We start from the raw sequence: 25,575 nt of genomic DNA, 5'->3' as shown, positions 1-25,575 counted from the left end.
AAGCTGGATTGTACTGAGGATTTTTAAGGGAGTTTTTTGCTGTGTTTAAGTAGGTTTGAGCTCTGCTGATACTACAGAACAAGTGGGACAAAGTCCGATTCTTACTTGGATATGGACTCTGCTAGAAGCTCCCCACAAGATGTTGAGAGGATCAGGAGCAGGTTCTGTGCCCAAGATTAGGCTGCAGCTGTGTGAGGAAAGGTAGCCCATTGCTCCTGCAGCCTTGCCAGCTTCCTTTGTTAGATGTGTACCTGTGTACAGCATCCCTTGGGGGTTTCCAGCTGGGTCCTGGAAGTAAGTTCCTTTATTGATATGATATGGACATATCATAACTTAATGCCACTGTTGTGCTGTTCACAGATTTGCAAAAATGTGTTGGGCAAATGAGGTTGGTTTTGATATTTTTCTATGAAACTGCATACTTTTTCTACATTGTAGAGTTAATATTAAAGATCACTTCATTTGCATTTTTCACAAAAGTTTGTATACTAGATTCCAGAAAAAGTCTTTCAGGGAAATTTCTCCCTGTGACTTTCCCAGGGAAATTTCTCCCTAATGATTGCCGTGAGATTTTGAAGCATGGACTCTTATGGTCCTAATTTTTTTTTGTCCTGATATTTATTACAATTGTAAATAGAGAATTAGGTTTTAAGACTCTGCACATTGTGTTAGAGAAAACAAGGACAAGTGTTTTTCTTTACCTGATAGATGGCACCGCTGTGCCTAAGTGCTTTGGAAAAGCATACAGTTATGATACTCCAGTCTTCATTAATTGCACTGGTAATAGTACAATAAAACATAGAAGTTCTGGCAAACTGGAGCCTCTTTAGGTATCCCTAGTGCAAACAAAGTCCTTCCCCTAAAAAGTTTGTAATCTAAATAGACGAGATTGCCAAGGAGATGAAGGGAAGTGCTTGCTGAGAGAAAGGTAAAGTGACTTACACAAAGTCACCCAATTAATTTATAAAGGAGCTAATACTTTACTTCTCTGTGTCCTTAGAACTTAGGTGGCAGTTTTTCTTGCTGGTGACAGATTAAAGGTTTGCTGTCTCACAGTTCTTCTGATCTAGTCCCAGGATTTACAACATCGCAGTAAAATTTATAGCAAAATGTGAGGTATCAGATCTGATAACTGCAGGAGTCTTATATATGGGAAAGTTGTACTGGATCACTTTTACATGCTTCTAAAATTGTATCAGTCAATCTTTTACCTTGTACATAAAATAGGATGAGTAATTCCCCCAAAAAACTCTTACACCACTCTGGGTTTTCTATATAAGTGAAATATCCAATACACAATTTAGCCCGAGGGCAAAATGTTTTGCTGACTTTTGTTAAAAGTAATACCAACTGGAAGCATCCCAAGTTCATGACCTCATGATGGACTAGTGAGAAGCTCTCCAGCAAAATGGTTTCTTTTTTCCTACCTGCAAATGCTGATGCATCAGAATGACAATGATTACAATGTTCTTTGGAAAGAATTCAAAGCAGACAAGAAATTACAATGTTCTTTGGACAGAATTCAAAACAGAAAAGAAAGCAAGTGAACTTTTGCTGGAAATCTCTCAAACTTCTTTTGCCTGGTTTATCAGCATCCTGTTGTCTGCCTTTTAAAGGAGCTTAGAGTCTGGAGTACTGGCAGTACTGGTTCCCCAGATCTCAGCAGGCACATCCTCAGTGAGTACCTCTTGTTTAGGCAACAATTTATCCTTTCAGTTGAGTGTGAGGATGGAGAAGAGGAGGACCCCCTGGCCCTCCTGACTGAGGGAAGAAGGGCATCACTTGCCTTAAATATGTCTGTAAACAAGGAGACACAGATGTGCACAGCAAAATTCTGGTCCACAATCCATTTTTTTTTCCCTGAATTGCCTGGTTTCATTAATGCAAACCACCTTTTTTTAACATAGAATTGCAGTTTGATAAATAGAATAGTGGTTTTGTCTTCTGTGGCACAACAAAAGCATAGTGAGAAACCTCCTCAGGGTGAAATTAGCTCTCCCTCCATAACCCCTGGGCTGCACTCAGTGATAAGTTACACATTAGATATGGAGAAGAAATTATGCTCCAATATTCTTCACACAGATGCAGTTCTGCTAAGTGCTGGCTAGGGGAAGCATTTCCCTGTAAAAGATGCTCTGCAGCAGGAAGGTCTGGGACTTGCTGTCAACCACAGAATAATTCAGACTTCCAAAAAAACCCAGATTCTCCAGGATAGAGCCTAGATGTTTCATGCTAGCTGCAGAAAGAGGTTTTCCTGAAATGCAGGCACTATGGAGCACAGATATAGAGAATTATGTCCTCATGAGGCTGTCTGAAGTGCTGACCAAAAGAACACAAAGGATTGCTGAGACCAAGACTACAGCTTGCAGTGCTGTAGAGATTTCAAGACTTAAAAAAACATGTTTTTGTTGCTATGAGCTCTCCATTCAGTGCTATGGAGGTATTTTAACTTCTCCCTAGCTTGACTGGGCAATCACCCTATGCCCCTTTAAAGCATAGTGCAGAACCTGAAACCTTTCTGATGCTTTTTGATGTGGTTTCCTTTGTAGTCCCTTAATTTTATTTCTCTCTGAATGGAAAAGGAGTGGCTTTTCTTTTCTTGATATGCTTTTCTTCCTCCAGGTGCTGTGGTATGATAATTTTCTATTACCCAGTTTTGGCAACCACCTTGGATTATGCATCGCTTCTGCTGCTAAAAAAACCCAAGTCTGTTTTATGAGAAACAAAGGGATCCTGTGGCAATAAGATGAGTACAGGAATTCATAAAGCAGAAGTTTTGCTGCGAGGGAAAGAAGGTGATTCTTTAGGTTGACATGGCTGCAGAATCAATCTCATTGAGTACAGAGCTCTCAGTCATGAATACAAGAGAATGGAGGTTGGGAGCTGAGGTTATCTTTTGGTTTTGCCAAAAGACCCAAATAACTTACTCCTCTTCCTTGACTCCAGTGTTCCTGAGGACTTCTCTAAAGGATTTGAGAGTCCATATTACTCCCGTGTCTGGATGTGCAAATGTATGGCAAGGTTGCCAGGGAATAAACTTTTTTAAGACAAGGCTTCAAAGGCCAAAGTCCTTACTGTTGCTGTTTATTAAAACAGAAATTTGGTACATCTCAAATTCGTGTTTCATTTGATTTATCTGGTTGCATTTGATTTATCATTTGCATTCTCTCTTGTCCTTAATAATTTTAACTTCTTTCTTTAGTTCCAGATTGGGATGTAACTTGGGAGGGTTGGTGCACAAGGAGCTTTGGTTTGTTCTATAGCAGCTACTGTTGCATAACACACTTCTGCATCATATGAAATCCCCCTTCAGAGCAGAATAAAATCCTGTGGAAATCCCTGCAGGGAGGTTTCTAGAGCACCTTCTTGCACCTCCTGTAGAGATGTGACTTCTTTTCATTGACGCTTCCAGAATTGTTCATATGTGCTGTCATTATATTGTGACATATTAGACATCAGCTCTGAAGTTGAATTTAGCTGACTGGCCCTTTTTTGTGTGATTTCAGTTTTGTTTTGGATTTTTAATTTGATTTCTTTGAATAAGCTAAAGCAACCAAAAGCAAAAATGCTGCTAATTGCTAGGATACAGAAGACAAGATGGTCTCATTGCATTGCAAAGATAGCTTTATGGACAATTTTATGATGTCTGAGTATAGGTCAAGCTAGTCAGCTTTGACATTTTCCAAAGTGCTTTACCATTCCTAAGAGGGATCCTTGCTGTGATGAGTACAGTCCCACTGACACTGGAGCAATAAATGCTTTTTGACACAGTATTTCAAAATAATTACAGCAGTAGTTTCTGGATTGTGCTCTGTCTGATTTTACATAGCAGATAAGGGAGATTGGATGGCTTTCAACACCTAAACAAGGGCCCATAGAATGATAGAATGCTTTGGGTTGGAAGGAACATTTAAAGCACATCTAGTCTAACCACCCTGCAATAATAACTAGATTAGGTCACCCAGATTGCCATCAAACCTGTCCATAGATTCATAGAATCACAGAATGGTTGGACACAGGAACACATCCAAGTGGGTTTTGAATGTCTCAAGAGAAGGAGACTCTATAACCTCCCTGGGCAGCCTGTTCCAGTGTTCTGCTACCCTCAATGTAAAGAAGCTCTTCTTCATGTTGAGGTGGAACTTCTTTTGTTTCAGTTTATGGCCATTGCTCCTCATCCTGTCACTGGGCACCACTGAAAAGACTCTGGCACCATCCTCTTGGCACCTGCCTGTGAGATATTTCTATTCATTAATGAGATCCCGTCTCAGTTTTCTCTTCTCTGGACTAAAATCCCCAGTTCTCTCAGTCTCTCCTCACAAGAGAGATGCTCCAGACCCCAAAACATCTTTGTGTCCCTCCACTGGATTGTCTCCAGTACTTCTTTCTCTCTCTTGCACTGAGGAGCCCAGAAGCAGACACAGCATTCCAGATGTGGCCTCACTAGCCAAGCAGAGGAGGAGGATCAGCTCCTTAGCCTGCTGGCCACACTTTTACTGATGCACCCCCGAATACCATTGGTCCTCCTGGCCACAATGGCACACTGTCAGCTCATGATCAGCTTGTCACCCATCAAGCCCCCGGATCCTTGGTGAATCCATACTGACTATTCCAAATGACCTTCTTTTGTTTGATATGCATGGTGATGACCTTCAGAATGATCTGTTCCATCACCTTTTCAGGGATAGAGGTGAGGCTGACTGACTCCTTCTTGTCCTTTTTGAAGATGGGAATAGCATTGGATTTAAGGTTGCAAAAAGGCCTCTAAGGTCATCAAGTCCAGCCATTCAACATGATACTACAGGTGTACCACTAAACCATGAATCTTTCCAGGGAAGTGGTATCTACAATCTCTCTAGAAAATCTGTTTGAGTGCTTTATCACCCTTGCTATAAAAATTTCTTCCTTATATGTAGCCTAAATCTACCCACTTAGTTTAAAACCATTACTCCTTGTACTATCACTACAGGCCCTACCAAAATGTTCTGCCCCTATCTTTCTTATAAGCCCCTTTTAGGTCTCCCCAAGGCCTTCTCTTTTCCAGGATGAGCAAGCACAGCTCTCTCAGCCTATCTTTACAGGAGATGTGCTTGAACCCTCTGATCATCTTTGTGGCCTCTGGATTTGCTCCAGCAGGTCCAGGATTTTCTTGTGTTGGGGGCTCCAGAGCTGGATGCAGCACTCCAAGTCTTACCAGAGCAGAGTAGAGGGACAGAATTCCCTCCCTTGACCTCCTGGCCACGCTGCTTTTGATTCAGTCCAGGATGTTGTTTAATGCTTTCTGGGCTGTGAGCACATATTGCCAGTTCATATCCAGTATCTTAGTTACCAGCACCTCTAAGTCTGCAGTCCTTCTCTCAATCTACTCATCCCCTAGCCTGTATTGATAGTGTGGCTTCATGCAACTTTAACAGTGTGAGTGCATGTCAAAGGTGTATGGACCAAAGAACATGGTAGAGCAGCACAAAAGAGGAACCTCATCTCCCTTTATTCAGACCCAAAGGCAGTATTTGTGTTCTTCAGGTGGTTCTATAAACACATAAGAGAAAGATATTTATGAAGTTTGTGCCTCTAACATGAATTGGATCCTCTATATTGTATTTATCTTAGGTGAGCTGTTGGTATTGCAACAGTTTTTTTGTATTTACTGTGAGAAAAAAATTGGGTTATTTTAAGCATCACTTTTGAAATATAAAAATGTTGAGGGTATTTTTCATTAACCCTTTGCAAGTACTTAGTCTGTGCTCTCTTACATGTTGAATAAAAGAATAAAAGCATTTCTCTGAAAAGTTAGAAAGCAAAGATATATTAAAAATGCTACAGTAAGAATTCAGTTTATAGATCTTGGTTCTAAAAGATAAATATTTTCATTTTCTGCTTGGTAGTGTCTATTGCTAGTTCAGCTTCTTCTACCTAGTGTCTCAAGGCTTACTCTTTTTTTAACATTTTTAGATCTTTTTCACATAGCTGGACAGGATTTTTGTAATTATTATTAATATTGGTAGTTTCCCACTTCTTTGCTGATATGGTAAATTATTTTAAGTGGCAGTGTGGTTATTCATTTCAGAGATGAGTCTTTCAGATGGCTCTTTGGCAGGATGACGAAAAGTGTCTGCTTGATGTTACCCTGACTATAGTGGAGATTACTTATGACCATTTCTGATAGTTTAAGACAGTTTCAAATGTACATACAATGGAAATAGCAAGTGTACTAGGATATAGATTTTACTCTAGGGAGTTGAATCCAACTGAGCAAAATGGTAGAGGAGCCTGCAGGCTTTTTTCAAAACCCCACCTACATGCTTATGCTTCCCCCTCTGCATACATATTTATATGATAAGATGCAGGCTCTGGATATAATACTCTAATGTATTAGTGAAATCCACACCTTCTGAAACAGGAGTTTAGATCCAGCTCTTTGGGTTTGTTTGTGACAACAAACTCAGCCAGTACAACACTCAAACGCTCAAATACATTTCCATTGGTTCTATCTGTTCCAAAAGTAGGAACACAGACTGGCTCACCAAAATCTCCCATTTCTATGCTCAGATACCTATTTTTGTCCAATTAATGATTGGGTTTTAGCTTTTGATAGCTTATTTTCATAAATTAGCTAGAAGGAATAAAAAAATCGTTTGCACAAACATTTTTCATGAACAACCTAGATGTTCCCAGGTACCTTTTATGTTTAAGAAGCTCAGAGTGGTTGAAGTGAAGCATCTTCTGCATATGTCTTCTAACAGTCTTCTTAAATGTGTGGCTAAAAAATTATTCATTTGGTTTCTGTCAGTTCTTTAGCAAAAAAACTTTAGAGAACAGTTATTTTGCTGTGCATCTACCTGATTCCAGCTCTGTGAAACACCGATCCTTTCAATGCCAGCAGCTCTTTGTCAGGTTGCTTAGGCCACGGTTCACAAGCAGTTCCCCTCAGGGGCATGAGATGTATGAAGGTACCAAATATTAAGGTTGCTTGAGTGCCACACTGAGCACAGAAACTAAAACCTGTATTGGAGTCTTACTTGTCTCTGTGACTTCCTAAGCCCTCATGAAAGAGCTTTCCCTAACACACGAGGCTGTGTGCTTTGCACACAGGTGCATTATTGCAGCTCCTCTCCACAGTCTTGCATAGAATAGAAGTTGCCCTATATGCAATAAGGGCATGAGGGAAGACCCAGGCAACTACAAACCTGCTGTCAAACCTCAGTTCTGGAAGAACTATGGAGAAGATTAAACTGGATTGTACTGAAGGGCATTTAAAGACCAGTGCAGAAATCAGACACAACATGAGTTCATAAAAGGAAAGTCCCATTTCACTACTTTGAATATCCTTCTACAATAAGGTCACCTGCCTGGTGTGTGGAAGGAAGGTGGCAGATGTAGTTTTCTGCATTGTTGTAAGGCTTTTGATACTATCCCTTACAACATCCTTCTGGACAAGTTTCCCATCTCTGGGATTGGTGGGTACACACTGAAGAACTGGCTGAGCAGCAGGATGCAAAGAGTTTTCATTAATAAGGCTACATCTGGCTGGTGACCAGTCACCAGTGGTGTTCCTCAGGATCAGTTCTAGGGCCAGTGCTGTTCCAGATACCTCTCAGTGATCTGGAGGCACGAATTGAATGCCCCCATTAGCAGGTTTGGTGATGGTGTGAAACAGGGAGGTGCTGCTGACTCTTGAGGGACAAGAGTCCTTGCAGAGAGGTAGAGTGGAGCATTGGGCAGTCATCAGTGGGATGAATTGTAACAAATCCAAATGCTGGATCTGGCTCTTGAGATGGAATGTCATGGGCACAGGTATGAACTGGGGCAGGAATGGCTGGAGAGCAGCCCTGTGGAAGGGGATGTGGGAGTGCAGGTGGGCAGCAGCTCCCTGTGATCCATTGTGTGCCCTGGCAGCCCCAAGGACAAACCTCATCCCAGGGTGCATCGAGCACAGCACAACCAGCCTGGGGAGAGGATTATCCCACTGCATCAGCCTCCCCCTGAGCACTATGTGCAGGTCTGGACCCACCATTTAAGAAGGTTGTGGAGATCCTTGAATGTACCAGGAGGGCAACAAATGTGGTGACAGGGCTGGAAGCAGGTCCTGTGAGGAGCTACTGGGGACTTTGGGCTTGTCTGACTTGGAGAGAATGAGAGGGGTGACCTCATTGTTCTCTACAGCTTCCTGAGGACAGAACGGGAAGGAGGAGGGAGGTGCTGAGCTCTACTTCCTGGGATGCAATGATAGGATGTCTGGGAAAGATTCCAAGCTGCATCAAGAGAGATTTAGACTAGGTATTAGGAAGAAATTCCTTACTGAGAGGGTGGTGAAACCCTGGAAAAAGATTCCTAGAGAGCTGGCTGATGCTCCCAGCCTGTCAGTGCTTAAGAGTCATTTGGTCAGTGTCCTTAACAGCATTCTTTAACTTTTAGTCAGCCCTCAAATGGTCAAGCAATTGGATTATTGATGATCATTTTAGGTCCCTTCCAACTCAAATAGTCTGTTCTATTCTTTTCCTAGGAATAGCATGAAATTCTATTCTGTTTGACTTCAGGGAAGCTGTATTAGGCAAAATGTGAGCCCTTCATGGTATTATCTCTAGGCTGTATTGACCATTTCATTTCCCATTCTCACCTGTTACCGTTACCTTTTGAAGTAGATAATTTTCATGGGGTTGGATTGCCACAATTCAAAAGTATAAGCACCTCTTCAGCTGCTTTGTTTTACCCTTGATCCCATTTAAAACCTTTCTTCTTTGACATGCAGCAAGTTCTAAAAATACAAATACTTTGAAAGGATGTGGGAGATAAGGGTGTGAAAACCACCAGTACTGTCCTTTAAGATGCTTCAGATGACCACTACATTCACCTTCATGTTACTGTGTCATAATAATCCTGCTTAACCATTCTCTTACTCACTAGTTTACAACCTTGGCAGCCCAAAATCCTGCGGAACTACTTGCCAGCTAAGGCAAGAAAGTTTAATACGGGTTTTTGCACAGGCAGTTCCAGACCTTCAATGAGATAAGAAGAAATTAATCTAGTCTATATTTAGATTCACTGTAAGGGTAATGTGGATTTTCTTTAAATTCCTCTCACTACAAAGAGCTTTAAGGTAGCCATCCCAGAGCTTTTTAAGAAATTTTTCCAGTAAAGATTCCACACAAGTCAGTAGATCTACAAAGGGTTAAATTTGACTTCAGGCACTGGCCAGAATTCCTTGCAAAGTTATGGAGATACCCATGGAGTAATGAATTCTCTCTGTGGCTTGAACTGCTTTTCTACCACTGCATTTAGATTTGACTTTAAAACCAAATCTCATCATATTTTTTTCTTCCTCCTGTTTTTAATGAATGCCACCTGCTTGGCCCTTGTGAGTCTAGAGCCTTTCTTTTTATAGTGGTTGACAGAGCTGTTGGTCACATTTGTTGCCCTTCTCTGAAAGAATCCTGAGAACCAGCAATTTTCATTCTACTGCTTTTGTTGTGCCTCTGGCTACAATGTCCAGATTGATTGGGTGGGGGAGACACATACCTTGTCAAGCCAAGCTTTTCTGACTGTGTTTTTCCCCTAGTACAGCTGTCTCTGTGTTAAAAAGTTAATGCGTTTTTATGGTATGAACTATGTACTTATTCTTCACATAGGCACAGAGTTATTTTGCATCTCCTAGAATTATGTAGCCTTTTGATATAGGGAGAGATACTACCCTCCTTATTTTTTAAAATGATGGGTTATTAATTAAGAAGAATGTAAGGTGTGGGTCTGGAAATATGCTATCTGTCAATACTCCTTTAACTTTTAGCCTTAGCTTTCCCTATGTCTTTATCCAAACAATTTTACTACCCTGCCTGAGTGGGCCTTATCTGTAAAAGAAGAATTAGTTATCTCTGAATTTCAAAGGAGTGTTGGAAGGATTAATTTGCTACACTTTCTGTTGAATGTTTTGGAAAATTACAGATGCTAAGAAAGTATTATTATTGTTTCTAAAGCATTTTTGTTTTGTGAATTTTCTCAAAAATATCACATTTTATGCTAGGGATATTTCTAGTTTTAAAACAACATAAATTTAATTTGCCTCTGTGAAGTCGTACATAATATGAATTTTATTAATAAATTGCTCAACATATTAGAGACAAAAGACTGAATTCAGAAACCCTCAGTATCTTACAGCCCCTGAAATGCCTCATTATTTAGTGATACTTAAACTAATCTGCAGTAACTCTCTCTGTGTCATTAAAATTCTGCTAGGCATTCACATTATTTCTAGGGACTTTGAAGTAGACAAGGTTTTGGATTTGTTGGTGTTTTGGCATTTTTTATATGTTATACTGAGGAAAGAAAAAATAATTCAATAGACATTTTTCACAGATACAGCATTTAAAAATAAGTCTGTCTAGCAAAACTAGAATAATGTTTGCTGTCTCTTTCACTGTGCTTGACACAAGATAGCTTTGTGATATCTTTACATTTACATTGTGCTTGAGACAAGATAGCTTTGCCCATTTCCCACTTCGATAAGTCTTAAAGCTTTTTTACATTTTTGATGAAATGAGATTTTTTTTTCATCATTATCTCTGCCATGCAGATACCAAAGGCAGTTGGTTTGGAAACACTGTACTGAGTTCAGTGTACCTGGTGGAGCTGCACCAAGGATTGATGGCTACCCAAAATGTTCAGACTTTGTGTGTGCAGCACAGCACCACAACTTCATGGTTTCTCATGGAATCCCAGCTCCCCACATCATGTGAACATGCCAGAATCACACCTGTTTGATAAGGTTTACTTTTAAAGCATAAAAAAATTTAAAAATAGACCGACCATACATAGCAAATCAAAGAACAGTTGCACACAATGCTCTTGCACATTTATTACTGCGTTTAAAATACTAAAATCTAAGATCTGGGTTTTTTTGGTTTTTTACACTGCATGTAATGAAACTAGCAAGAGAAAGCGCCTGATTCTCCAGTAGATGTCAATCCCCGTAATGAGTGTCCACCATGCATTTCTCAGCTGTTGTTATAAGCAACTAATCCGGGTCACAACCTAGATGAGGCTGGAGACTGAAAAATTCAGTTGAGGGGAGAACTCTTTACTGGAGCAGACAAGCACAGACAGTTCAAGATGAAACTGTGAGATACTTTGTGTCAGGTTACCAAGGATGTTTATGAGATGACCAAGGTGTTGCTTTCCTAAACTGTTCAGAGAGTACTCAGTATCAGCAGTCCACTTGACTTGCTGCTTCCCATTAGCTAATGATTTATAGGGGGTAACTGTGGTACACACTGCTGTGTTTTTCACAAGACAGATAACAGATTTTGATCCAGATCTCCATTGGATCTGGTTATCACCATTATTCTGGTTTTAAATTCCCCTTTTTCTCTTTATTGTAAAGGTTTCAGTTGAAAAATGAGATACAAAGTTAAACAAGTACTATGTGTCCCTTCCAGAGGCTAATAGTTTTAGGACAGTAAAATCACTTAAATCAGTATATTCTGTCAGCTTTCTGCCTTATGCATTTTCATACATGTCAGTTTTCATTCAGATTAGAGTTCAATACCAAATCCATCTCATAACTGAATATCCCCTGAGTTTGGAGACTCACACATTAAAATATTCAGCAACCCAAGTGGACTTCAGCAGCATTTTTTTTCTTTTTTTTTTCTTTTTTTTTTTTTTCTTTTTTTTTTTTTTTTTTTTTTTTTTTTGTGAATAATAATTTCCTGTAGAGTTCCCTGAATGTGCTTTGCAGGGGATAAGTGGAATGAGTTAAGGAAAGGGCAGCTTGCTAGAGAGACAAGTGTGTCAGCATGGTGTCATAGCCAAAGTGGAAAGGTTTTCAGAGGGAAGAAAAGATGCAGCAATCTCAAGGGGCACACAGGCCCCTGTTTAATTGCTGTGTGCTGGGAGATCAATCCATATTTGTATCACTGTGTCCACATAGATCACCAGCTCAGAATGAGCAAAAAACTCATATAAATGACAGGGCCAGGTATGCACCTGTGCTTCCAGTAGCTCTTTTTTCCTGAGCTTATTTTCCAGTGCATTATTTGAAACTATTAGAGAGCATCCAAAGGAAGGCAACAAGGAGGGTAAAGCCATATGAGGAGCAGCTGAGGTCACTTGGTCTGTTTAGCCTGGAAAAGGGGAAACTTCGTGAGGGGAAGAGGAGGGACAGACACTGAGCTCTTCCCTGTGGTGACAGGACCCAAGGAAATGGCCTGAAGTTGTGTCAGAGGAGGTTTGGGCTGAATATCAGGAAAAGGTTCTTCACGCAGAGGGTGGATGGGTACTGGAACAGGCTCCCCAGGGAAGGTGGTCACAGCACCAAGCCTGACAGAGTTCAAGAAGCTTTTGGACAGTGCCCTTGGGCACATGGTATGATTCTTGGGGCTTCTTGTGCAGGGCCAGGAATTGGAGTTGATGTTCCTTGTGGATCCCTTCCAGCTCAGCAGATTCTGTGATTCTATGGTCACACCTGTCAGCCACCCCTCAGCTCTCTCCTCAGCGAGGGTGGCAGTATATAGTGATTAGGCAAACACTGTGGAAAGCTGAAAGATTTGTATTTGGAAGTGCTTCAGGCTGGATTGGATCAGAACAAAAGTTTCAGAAGGACACATACCACAGATCTGAGGAGCTGCCCATTCCCACTGTGGGTCTGCACATCTCTGTCAGGGCCTCTGCCATCAAGATTCTGGTCTTTGGCTGGCTCTTTGCATGCATTTTGGAACCATCAGTGGTAGCCCTGACCATAAGGAGAATTACAAACAAGAGCTGTGCTATGCAGGAACTTGACTGCAGAGACAAGGCTGCTGGTAGCTATACATACTTGGTGTGGGGCATGAGAGAAGGGAAATGCTGGGAAAAAAGAAGTAACAATTATGCAAATTGGTTATGTTACACTGTAAAATCAGTGAAGTGGTAAGAATGAAACTGGCTGCCTCACAACACAACTTAAATAGAAAGAAATAAGAAGCAAAAGTGTGATCAGGAAAGAAATATGACAAGCAATTTGTGAAAGAAGTTGAAAGTAATCTAGAAGCAGTTTACCAACTGAAGCAAGAAAGCATATCTGTTCCTGAGGATTTAGGGGGCCCTAAGGAATATGCCTAAACACATGGGCAGCATCCACCAAAAATGGGGAATTTTTCCTTGGGCCTCACCTCCTAGCATCACACCTGGCCATGCAGGTGGGACGTCCAAGCCATTAGCTGCAGTCTCTCACTATGCATCACGCATATGCACCACAGCAATGAATGAAATGCTCCTTAAGCTTAGTCACAGCAGACAAAGAACCATCTTGGACTAGGTTTTAAATCAAGTGCAAATTCCATTGTTGATCACACCATGACATAGTCCGAGAGGTCTCTGTGCTTCACTTGCATTTATAAATAACACTATTCTGATTTTCTTGTGTCTTGCATGATACTTTCCCAAACATTATAATGGAGTTGGTCTAACCCAAAATCTCATATACAAAATATTTGTATTAAATTCTATTAAATTTTATGAAACTCTGAAATGTTCTCCTTTGACCCTTGGAGAAGACTTGTATTGGACCTGAATTTGAAGTTAAATTTTTCCACTATTTTGTTACTATTGAAACTGTTGGCCCTCAAAATCTGATACATTCACATTAATACATATCCTCCCCTTCCCTGTGCCCATTACCTTCTTGAAGGCATGTTGTAGCCTGTTTGCCTGCTTATTTTGAACTCCATGTACTGATTCAAACTTAGGTGGGGTTTACATTACTCCATAACTCATAGAGTTTTTCTGTGACAGAAAGCCCTGGGAGAGTGCACACTGGGGAAGTTACAAGATGCTACTTCACAGAGATAGTAGTTCCTTGTCATCATTTGAGTTTGTTTCTCTTCCCACCTTATATGATTTCCAGATGAGCTTAGCACACTTTGAATTCTCTAATTATGCTGCTGCAGCCATGTGACTGCCTGAGTAATTCCCTGCAGGAGACAAAACTGCATGTAACAAAGCTCAACAAACAGCATTCAAAATGTGAACGAGTCACAGTAGTATAAAATACCATGCCACTTTGCCTGAAATCTCCTCTGATACCACAGCTGTTTGGAGGCTGGATGTATGGTAGCAGGCTTACTGATCTGCTGGGAAGAGCATGGGTGGAGAGGGAAGGCTAGCTAGACCTTTGGCTTGTTTCCTTATCAACTTCCTCAGACATCTCAGTGAGGAGACAGGATTCCCTACCTCAAGGAGGTAAAGAGCAGTTGCCTTCTACACTACCAGGGAGCCCAAATGTATTCTGGCTGTTCTGCAGTGGTGCAAGATAGAATGAGAAACACAGAGCAGTTGGCATCAAATATGCAGCGATCTGCTGAAGTTCTTCTTGATTTATAGGTAATATGTGAGAGGAGGGGAAAGGGCAGATAAAACCCAATTGTTCCCATTTTACAAAAAGCCTTGCGCTGTTTTCAGAACGGTTAATTGCATTGATTGTTCCGACCTCTGTATCTTCCTTTCATATGGGAGCTGGTCATTGAATTGCAACTTGTTTTTCGGCTGGCTGATGGCAGAGAAGGGGCTGTCTGGCACGGCAAGGCTGGATGGGTGTGTGTAGAGCGTGTGTGTTTTCAGAGCATGACACTTAGGAAGGCTGTTGCTCAGCTGCCAAAAGCACAGCTGTTACAGAGCAAGGGAGGGAGCCTGGAAGCAGCCTTGTAATCAGGTAGGCAAACGTGCAAACCATATGTTTATTCCTGCCTAATTTTATTGCTCAAAGTGGCAGTATTATTAGTGTCTGGGTTCACCAAGTCCTCTTTTCTGCTGGTGGCAGTCAGGCGAGGCTGATGAGAGCAGCTGGGTGTGTTTGCCCAGAAGCTGGTATCTATGGATGAAGAGATCAATAGCTGTGCTAAAAATCACTGAACCATCTGGGATTTACAGATAGAGAATTGACTTGCAAATCCTCCTGAAACTGAGAGCTGCAGTAACTGCTGCATAACAGCACAAGTAGTGGAGGTGGTATAGAAAGTTATCTAGAAGACCTGAAATGACTTAGTGGTACTTTTCTCAGCCCTTGGTCACCAAGAAGCTCAGGAAAGGGTAAGAAAATGCTAAGGTAGGGGGAAAATATGTTCTGCTGCTATTTTTTTTTTTAACCCTGTTGTGATTTTGAAGGTACTGGAAGGTGATAGAAAATGCAGCTGTATTTTAACAATATCTGATGGCTACCAAAATCAGTGTCTGTACATCTGCATGGAAACAGGATAAGCCTGTAACCAAGCGAGAGAGGGGGAGAAAAAGGTGGAGACAAAAGAAAAGGCTTGTTCAGAAAAATACCAGAGAATGCACTTGGAAATGGAGTTCAGACTTTGAGCCAGTTTTATGCTTATTCTGCACTCTGTGGTTATGCAGAAGTACAGCAGCTATCAGGCTGCAGAGAGGAGACCTGAGAGTGGAAAGAAAATGTTCAGAAACTTCTACTGTAAGTGAAGAAAGCCATGCATTTCTCTAGTAGCTTTTAGCATGGAATTTAAGTATGGAATTGGTCTTTAATTTATTAGCAGGGATATTTGCCTGGCTTACTTAGCACAAAGAAAATTGAAGTATGGAAAGTGACCTGTGGGCTTCTGGTTAAGCTATTCTAAACTGGGAGAAGGAAGCTGTTTGCTGGCATGGGGTGCTGTGATTATAGACCTGCATCACAGTCAGGTGAATAGATATGTTCATGGCATGGAACAAAATGGGTATTCTGCTCTGCATATTTTCTGCTGTCTTTTAAATGGGATACAAATAGCCATCCATGATGAAGCTAGAACTCTAAAGACATCTAAGTAGGAAAATAGTAACATATGGAGACTACAAAGGCTAAGCAACTCTGCCGATGTTGTAGACGTTTGGGAAAGAATGGGAAATGCAAACCCAACCTCCAGAATTTTATCTACTAACACATTCCAGTAAAGAAAAATTATAGCTTTTCTCTTTTTATTGTTTCTTTTTTTTCCTGGCAGGGCATGACCTTGACCTTAGGTTAGCCTAGATAGTTGCACTGTCCTGTGCTGTTCTAGTTTCTATTTAAGAAGTGTTTATAATGTTTAATTTATAGTGTTGTTTGTATAAACCTTACATCTAAGAGGGGAAGATTTTAGTGGTGGCAATGTAATCTGTGTTATAAGTTTGTAAAATATGGTATATGATTATCGGTCCTCCCTATTAGTAGTATGGCTAACTGTGCTGCATGTTCAGAGGTTTGTCAGTGCTAACAGCATTTGTCAAATATACTTCCTGAGTTTATTTCTCAATGGAAGTATCCACAGTAAAAAGATTTCAGGTAAAACATTAATAAGTATAAGGCATCTTTCATGTCTGTAGTTGTCACTGGAATCATACAACACATACAGTATTGTGACTTTAACTAGCAGTGATCGAAATCCACTGCCCTTGCTGATATGTTAGCAGAGCTACACTTCCTGCTTCCTAAGAAGCAGAGCTGGATCTTTGTAACTCATTTATGTTATTGAGGCTGCAGCCCTGCTTGTTCTGCTCCCAAAATACAGATCCATGGCCAGTTGAAATTAAGAAGCAGTTTATCTTGTCCTGGGGTACAGCTACAGGAGAATGTCTCTTCTCCTGGAACCTAGACCACTAAATGTCATCTCTCTGCAGGGCAATCTCCCCAGATAGGCACTAAAAGGTTATAGGCATCATTTCTGTAATGTCATTGCTCCGTGATATTATAGGGGACATCTGTGTAGTCAAATACATTCATAGCTATCAAGAAAGCTCACTAGATAGTCCTGTATCACAGTATATCAGTACAGTATCCTTCAAAGATATTGAAGAAAAAAATATATAATTCAGATGACTTCCTACAAAATCTTTCTCTGTGCTCTGCAATCTCAGGAGATCAGAAGTTGAATGAACTGAAACTTCTTTCAGCATAGTCACTTATTTCTATGCATTACCTCCACGAGGGCAATAAGAGTGGGGATTAGATAAGGAGGAAAGCCTATTCATTTTCATAAGGGGTGGGTAGCCTTACTGAAGATTAGACTTTTAATCTCTGAAGGAGTCATCATGCTTTATTGGATAAATGATCTGCAAATGAGAACATCTCTGAGGAAACTGTATGTGATGGGTGACAAAAAAAGAAAATGGTCCAACAATCTTTCATATGTTGATTAGAAGAAAAATTCCAGCTCAGCAGTGAAGCTAGGATTTGATTTATCAAATTGAGAAACTCTCAAACTTTGTTATTTTTTGCCTTGACTTTCAAGCAATTGATTGCAATAGGTATGTGAGTAAAGTCCAGATTCCTCAAACTTTCTAAGCCTACCACTCAGACAGTAGAACTGAAGCTGTCTGGCATTTTTAACAGCTTATCATACTGATAAAGGAGCAAATGTGTCTGTTAGAAATTCTGTGGTTTATTAACCTGAGAGGGTAAAACAAGCAAAAAACCCACAACAAACAAAACCAAATAAAACTCAAACAACAACAAAAAAGACAAAAAAAACCCAAAAAAACCCACAAACAAAAAAAGACAACCAAAAAGAACCACCACAAAAAAACCAAACCACAAACAAACAAAAAAACCCAAATCCAACATGGAAAAATCTGTGCAAGGTTGTATTCCTGAAATACAATGAATAGGGGAAACACAGAATCCACCTACAAGTGAAGTGCAGAGCAAACTGAAACTGCAGATGTGACTTTGACCACCATTGCAGTATTTCTGCCTCTAAGTAATTCTTGTTTCACACAATCTTGGTCTGATAGACCCATGGAAAATGTCTGTGAGAAATGGCAAAATGTTTGGTTTTCTACTTCTCTTAACCAGTTGTCAGATCCACATTGATTCACAATGTAGGCAAACTAAGAAAATGCTGTAAACTTTTGGAAGTGCAGCTGTAGTGAAAAAGTTGTTCTGTTTTCAGAAAGAGAGAACATTTTTTAGAGTGAAAAGATTCTCTAAAAGAGTTTAAGAGTTGTTTAAGAGTTGTTTTCTCTTCCTCATGACAGATGCAGAGAACAAGAAACTCAAACTATGAAGTAAACCATATTCTTGCTTGAAAATAATTTTTGTCACAGTTTGAATTGTTTCAGAGAAGTGAAACAGAAAAAAAACTCCCATGTGATTGCTCAGAATTTAATCACTACCAAAATAGATTGTAGCATTATTCTCAAATCTCAAATTTTCATGCTACTTTTTAAAGTTTTGGTTTTTTAGGGATCTGAATTTGAGTTAGACAACTTTTCCCAAATTTATTTTCCAGCTTACCAAAATTGATGCTGCTTAGCTTTAGAGGATAACTTAGATCAGAAGGGATTTCAGGATGTCAGGGCAGTCATTTCAGTGGTATAATGTTAAAATGGTCCTTCATTCTGTAGCAGTTCAGAATAAGAGTAGGCAAAATTTTAAAATATTCATATTGTCAGCCTTTTAAGCTGTAGAAGAGATTTGGGAGATTCAATGTGAATGTAAAAGTATGTAAAAGTTTTGGTTTTCTGGTTTGGGATAGTTTTTTTAAAATTATGGCATGGGAAACTCAGTTTTGCTGAGCATAGCAAGGCCAGGCATTCCTGAAAACAATCCCCCAAATACTGCACCTTTCCAGATGTGATGGCAGTCTGGGCTTCAAGCCCACCACATACTTTCTGTGGTGTGTTTTGCCCTCAGCTGTGATTCTTCAGATGTGAACCTAACCAAAATGTTTTGAAGCATTTGTCTTTTCATTTTGTCAATTTATATACATTTAGAAATGTATTGGGAAAACATTTGAAAAGCAAAAATGCTTCAATATCCTACCAGGAAATGATGATCAGGAGAATCCCTCTGAGTGTGCATGGATTCAATAGCAAGTCAGAGACTTTTCAAGAATGAAAGGAGTCTGCTTTTGGAGTCAGCACAAATACACAAAAGATGAATCTGTCTCCCTTTGTACCTTTCCCACCTTTTGCTTAATGTGGTGCAGTGAACTAAAACTTGAAACTTGTAGAGCACCATTTTCACTGATAGGAATATCTGCTGATTAATCAGGCTGCAGTACTTAACATTAAATCTTGCTTACTATAATTTACTGTTATGTCATGCTAATGGGATTTCTTTTAGTTTTACTGCCTGTATGCTGCTGATCTAGACAGCTAAGAATTTTGTATTATTTTATGTTGACCTATGCCTTACTGGCTTTTTTGCCTTTTTTTTTTCCAGTGTGGAGGGGCAGAGGGAACAGTAGATTACTTCTCTGCTAAGTATTTTGTCTCTATCTGAAACAAGTGAATAAATGTGTGCTTAAGCATATGAGGCTTCTAAGCCATCTTTATTTTAATTTTTAAAAACCAAACAGAACCTGAAAGTAGTGCTGTATCTTTGTTAAATACCCAAAATAAAAAAATACTGAGAAAAAGCATGGGAAGTGGAGGGAGGAAGGAATTAAAAAAAAAGAAGCAATGGCTTTTCTCTTTTCATTTCTGCAATTCTAAGCAGTTACAGAGTAGAGTGAAAAGATCTCAATGATCTAACTAGCCAAATGTACTTTTTCTGTTTCCCAAAGGCAAAGCAAATCTACTCATTGGAGACCTGACCCAGATGAGAGTTATATCTCCTGGGCAAAACTTTGGTTCTTGAAATGAGCATTGAAAGAAAGTTGGTGGGATCATTAGCATTGAGAAGCCAGTCCACTCTGCTGCTGTGCCCAAGCTGTGAACACACACACTTTGAATGTACCTCTTTTGTTCTAATTCTTTATGGATATGGTATAATTACTTATACTGTATGACCAGTACAAGATGGTTGGAGGGTCTGGAGAGTGAGTCATATGCAGAGCAGCTGAGGGAGCTGGTGTTTAGCCTCAAGAAAAGAAGACTCAGAGAAGACTTTACGACTCTCTACAACTGCCTGAAAGGAGGGTGCAGCCAGGTGGGGGGCAGCCAGGAACAGAAGAAGAAGATATGGCCTCACATTGTGCCAGGGGAGATTTAGGTTGAACATCAAGAAGAGTGTCTTCACTAAAATGCTGATAAAGCATTGGAACAGACTGGCCAGAAAAGTGGTGGAATCACCATCCCTGGAAGTGTTTGAGAAATGACTGGACATGCCATTGAGTGCTATGGATTAATTGCTATGGTGGTGTTCAGTCAAAGGTTGGACTTGGTCTTGGAGGTCTTTTCAAACCTTAATGCTTTTATGATTCAGTTTTCACCTCGCATGGAGGAGATGACCCAAGGATATTTAATCTGTACATGGTGTGGAGCAAGTGTACTTCTTTGAGGGCAAAGATAGATTTAGCATTCGGGTGACTTTTATTTATTGCTCCTATTTGTAAGTCACATCACAAGTGAGATTTAGCCATGTTGAACTTGATAAGACTTATGCTATCTTACATTAGCAGTGTACTGAGCTAATTAATGTGGTGCTCTGCATATTTATCTCAGTGAGAAAGAAGCTTTGGCCCATTCACAAGTGATGGAGATGCAGTAGCTCCAAGGCTTAAGCATAGTCATGAGCTGCAGGAGTGACTAGCCTCCACTTAAGAATCCTCCTTTAGGCTGGAGGTGATGGGTTTTCCCTCTTCTGCCAAAACATAAGCCATCTGCAGAGATAAGTAATCCTTATCAGTTATTTACAGATGCCTTAAACAGCAGAAGCAAGTAGAGGCATTTAGACTGGATGCCATGGTGTTGAACAGTGATTTATTGGGATTTTTGGTCAAAGAAAAAGGCCATTAACAAAATGAGCCCAGCACCACCAATCTAGAATGGCCACTAAAATGTCTGGTCTTGGAAAACTGGCAGGCTGAGGAGGGTGAGGGGAAACCATCTGATAAAATCAAATCAGCAGTGGCTGAACACAGATATTTCTTGTAGGGACCAAACCAAAGAAACCATGGCTGAGTCTCTGATGGCTTTCACTGTAGGCACCAGCACTAATTATCAACTCCACAGACTGACCCAAAATGTCCTAAGGAATGGACTGCAAATCAGAAGCTGAAAATTCATGTTTAAATGGGACACAGTCTGTGCAGGATGCCACACTCTCTCCTTGTTAGATCGGGCTTGTGTCCATCCACAGTGTAGGTTACCCAGGAAGTTTTTGTAGTAGTGATTAATTGGAAATCAGCCATGCTTGCGTTCATCCTTTTGTTTCTGATGCATAACTTCTCAGAAGAACAGCACTGGATTTTTTTGTAGCCATTAAAATTGACCTGTTGTTTTCAGCCTTTGAGACCTCCGAGTAATTTTGGAATGGTTTTGACATGCTTTGTGCCTGAGTTTTCTTGCTTACAAGCTGGTTTTCCCTGAAGAAGTGCTGTTACAATTGCTGCACTTGCAACACTGCTCTTGTCGCATGTGTGACTGTGTCTGCAGGAGACATTCTCTGCTGTTTCTCTGCTCTTTGCTTGTAAAGTCCATACTGTCATTTCAGAAATTGTATTTAAAGATGATATTTAAATTGGTGGTATTTAGGCTTACGTTTCCCAAACAGTTGTGCTTTTGTTTGTTTGCAAATGTGGTTGCCTAGACACATTTTAAAGAGGACTGCCTTTTAGAAAATTCTCACACCTTGCTTTTAAAAGTCTTCAGTGCACATTAAGCTAGGCCCCTGTAGTCACTAGTCATATTTGAAAATATGAACCTTCAGATTGGCCTTTTTTATTTGGTTGGGGTTATTTTTAAATCTTCTTTCTTTGAGAAAGGGAGAGACAAATTAATCATCTGGTGACACTCCATTAGGAAAACAAAATTCTTTTTGAAGTCTCTATGTAATTATTACAAGGAAACTTCCATTGTGTCATAATCTCAGAGATTAAATGCGATAAGACAATGAAAAACAATACCCACTTCAAGAATGCAATAAAATATTAAATTTGTTCTGTGAACCAGTTTCTGATATACTTTACCATCTTTAAAAGAGAGGCAAATTATCTAGAATGGAGTACTGTGTTAGGTGTGTGTCTTTGTTTCTCAGGCCAGCTTTGTGCATTAGGTGAATGTCTATGTTTGCATAAGGACATTCTCTCGGTGCCTTCCTTACCTCCCAGCATCTGTAGGTTGTAGTTGGCAAAGCCCTGGGGAAGAGAACTCATTCCAACTAATCTTGGAAACTGAAGCAGTAGCTCAGAGGAGTGGGATACCAAGTTTGGCACTGAAGGTTGGCAAAGATGTAGTGAGTGTGGCTGATGCTCAGTGAGTTTGAAGGGAGGGGACAGGTTGCTCCTGGCTTGCTTTCATCTCATTCTTTCCAAGTAGTAGCATACCTGAAGGCGACCTCTAGAGCAGAGCAATGACATGCCATTTTTCAGCCTCGTTTAGTGCTAGGAAGAGAGAAACACTACAGTTCTAGCTTTCCTAATGCATGCCCTAGCTGTTTCCTGTGCTGGCTTGCCTTTTCTTGAGGGACTCTGAGAATACATGTTCTCTGAGCAACAGGCTTGCCGTTTGGTGTTCCAAAAATAGAATGTATTCCCTGCATCTGAATGAGGTGGCTCTTCCCTTGGTGAAGGCCCTTGCTCCTTCCAGCCTGGAAAATAAGAGTCCAGAATGCATGTAAGCAGTTGGTTTTTTATTAAAGCAGCAGTGATTTTCTGAAAGCAGTAAGTAGAACCTTACACATGTGTCCCAACAATGCAGATTTCTGCCACTTGTGATGAAATGCCCAATTGCCAGCATGACAGGGAACCAGGCACTAGTTGAAACTCAATAGGAATATTTTTGTTGGCTTTATTGGGCAGAATCTAGAAGTCTACAATCACTACATGAAACTGAAACTGCATTCTGGAAACATGTAATTAAATGCAGACCTGGGCACTCTTGAGATGATAATGAACCACAGAAGCCCAAGGTACTAGATTATGATGCCAGCCCTTATGGTAGGCATCAATTTATCAATTGCTTTGATGCAAATGAGTATCTCATACCAAGCTAAAATTATGTTTCTGCAGCAAATCAAAGCTAAGCAGTAGGATTTATATATAGATAGATAAATTGTAGCTATGCTTAGCAGTGCTTCCCTCACCATTTTTCACAGGGACAGTAAAGTCATTAATCTTTGCTAGTAAGAAGCTTTTTTAAAAAGAGACAAAAAAGCTTAGGAACATATCAACAATTTAGTGTTCAAAGAGAAGAGTGGTTACTGACAGAAGTCCTGTCTTATTTAAGCCACATATGAATGTGTCACCTAGAGTAAGAGTGGTAGGTGGCAGTTGTACTGCTAGATTGTTTGTGCTGTACCACTGAGTGTGCTTTTTGGGTGGGTAGGTGAGATTCTGCATGCAGGAAGAGACCAGACTGGGGCTTCAGGTGTCATTTGGTGGAGAAATAGTGTACCCCAAAAGGAAAAGAGCCACTGGCAGTGCAGAGATGAATGCTGCTGGGAAGTCGTGTAGGTCTCAGGCATACGCTGCTTACCCTGATATTCTTTCTGCTTGTCTTTAAAATGAAAGTACTTTATAGTTTCTTGTGCACTCCGTCAAATAATACATTCCCTGTGAAATGTAATGGGAACTTACTGCTGTAATTAAGTCATTGATTGTTTAAAACAATTGCTAATTGTACGTGGTTGGAAAGCTGGGAGGATCTCACTGTCACTAATGTGACTAGATAATTATAGATTTTTTTTTTCACATTTTTTTTCTGTAAAACATGTTTTCTTTGCAGTAGCTTTTATTTTTGGTGACCTAGCTTTCAGTTCCCATGACTGACAGATGCAGGCTAGCAATCAGCCCCAGGGCAGGAAAAAGGATGGAGATATTTCAGACCTCAATAATTTGGCCCCCTTAGGGACACTCTAGGTAAACAAAGTATTCATTCTTATATATAATGCATGTATGCTACTGTAAACACGTAAAAACAAAGGTCTGTGCAATAGCAAAAAAGTCTATATACCATTGGAAGCATTACCTTTGGGAGGCCTCTAAGTGTCAGAATATGGTTCAGTAGTTCTTGTTTTAGAAGAGGAAACAAAAAAGGAAAACAAATAGCGTGTAAAGCCACCTCTGAGATACTGCTTCTGCATCTTGGCATAAGAGCCTGCACACTGCCCACGCACATTCGGTATTTCTTTTCAATGAGCAGTGCAGTTGCTAGCTTTTACCACAAATCCTGGGGAAACTGAAAAATGCCAGCTCTTCCCTGTTCTTCTTCTCACAGCCAGTTAACAGGGCATCTGCATGGCACAGTGTGTTGGCACAGTGCTTCTTCCAGATAATATGTCATGCTCCATGCATCCTTTTGCGGCAATGCATTGCTCTCTGTGAATATATCTCTTCTGAAGTAAATGCCAGTCCCAGGCACCTAGGCAGCCACTTATTGCCAAGTTATTGGGAGATTTTTAAGCAAATGTGTCTACAAGGACTGACTGGACCCATCATTAAAAGTAAGCTCCTCTCTTCTGATGTGTCTCTTGCAGCCCTACTTCAGACATGCAGTGAATTTGTGCATGACATTGCTGTATCTCAGTTACTTATCTACAGGATAAGTACATTTGCATGTAGTGGAACAGGAGCTCCTTCTGAGTCTTTTCTTTAGTGACTAAGCCTCATATCTTTACAGAGGCTTCCAGAACTCAGTGTGGTACAATTACAAACTAGGATTTTCTTCTGGTGCTCTGTGTTTTTTTATGAAGTTTAGCTCTGCTTTAGCTATTGGTATATCTGGGAAGATCTTGCTATGTCAGTGATGCCCTAATAGTCACCACTGTAATGGGCTTATGTGCATAAGGGCTGAATTCTAGACTTACTAGTATTCAGTAGTAGATTTTCCTCACTGTGTGTCCATAAAACAATATTCATATCTAAAGTAAGACATATAAGAGGCCTTTTTGCAATATAGACTGCAAAGAAATCATTCTCTTGAAGAGAACTTTCCATAGTGTGGCCAGAGAGGTTCTAAGTGTGGTTTTTCCTTTGAAAATTACATCTGTAGTCATAGGTTCACTTGCCTTATACTGAGCAATGCAAAAGACATTTTACAGCTATATTTGCATGTATTTGCATTCAGTTTAACATGGCGGGGGAGTTTAATTCCACATTAATCTGTGCATTGATTTTATAGGAGTTTTTAATAGCTTTATGGGGGAAGATAAAGCTGCTGAAGAGTTGACACAGATTCAGTGGGATGTTCTTCCCATAAGACAAGGCAAAAATGAAATTTCAGTGTATACAGGAGGAGAGTTATCAAGAAGAAATTGGTATGGAATTTCTGTTTTAGGAAAGGTCTCGAAGTATTGTGATAAATTAAAAAAAAAAAAAAAAAACACATTTCTGAGAAATGAAGATGCTCAGCTTGTTTGTCTGCTTTTCAGAGTGAATGGGCTCACAGAGTAGCCTCAGAGACGTAGATGTTTTTGAACCTTTAGGCTGAGAATGCAGCTGCAGGTGGGGTCTATTTGGCCCAGGAGAAATATTATTTGGTTTCGTTTTTTCCATGAGAAAAGGGGGAGAAGGGAAAGGGTGTGGAATCTTTGAACAATATCCTGTGGCCGGAAACAGGTTGCATTAGGTTTTTACCAAGAAAGTGTTTTTTCCAAATTTGCCCCGATTTACTTGGTTGAATACATATATATAAGAGACAAAATCTGTTGAATGCTTATTTAAATAACTCTTTATCAGTTTGGTGGGTTGG

The 25,575-nt window shown here is 40.2% G+C and overlaps 1 protein-coding gene across 7 annotated transcripts in view; it reads left to right on the top strand.

Moving 5' to 3' along the window:
- Positions 1 to 25,575, top strand: part of PHACTR1 (phosphatase and actin regulator 1) — a 299,599-nt gene that overhangs the window by 118,825 nt on the left and 155,199 nt on the right. Inside the window, exon 1 of one of the 7 annotated variants that reach the window (XM_021536506.3) lies at positions 14,602 to 14,680. The exons of the other annotated variants lie outside the window; for them this stretch is intronic. The gene's annotated coding sequence lies outside the window, so the exon portion shown is untranslated. Of the gene's footprint in view, positions 1 to 14,601; positions 14,681 to 25,575 lie in introns of those variants that run through there. 7 annotated transcript variants of the gene reach the window in all.

This window comes from Lonchura striata, chromosome 1 (genome assembly GCF_046129695.1).
Source record: "Lonchura striata isolate bLonStr1 chromosome 1, bLonStr1.mat, whole genome shotgun sequence".
In the NCBI taxonomy this organism is placed as follows: Eukaryota; Metazoa; Chordata; class Aves; order Passeriformes; family Estrildidae; genus Lonchura; species Lonchura striata.
The sequence above is the reverse complement of the archived record's forward strand: the minus strand, read 5'-3'. Positions and strand labels throughout refer to the sequence as shown.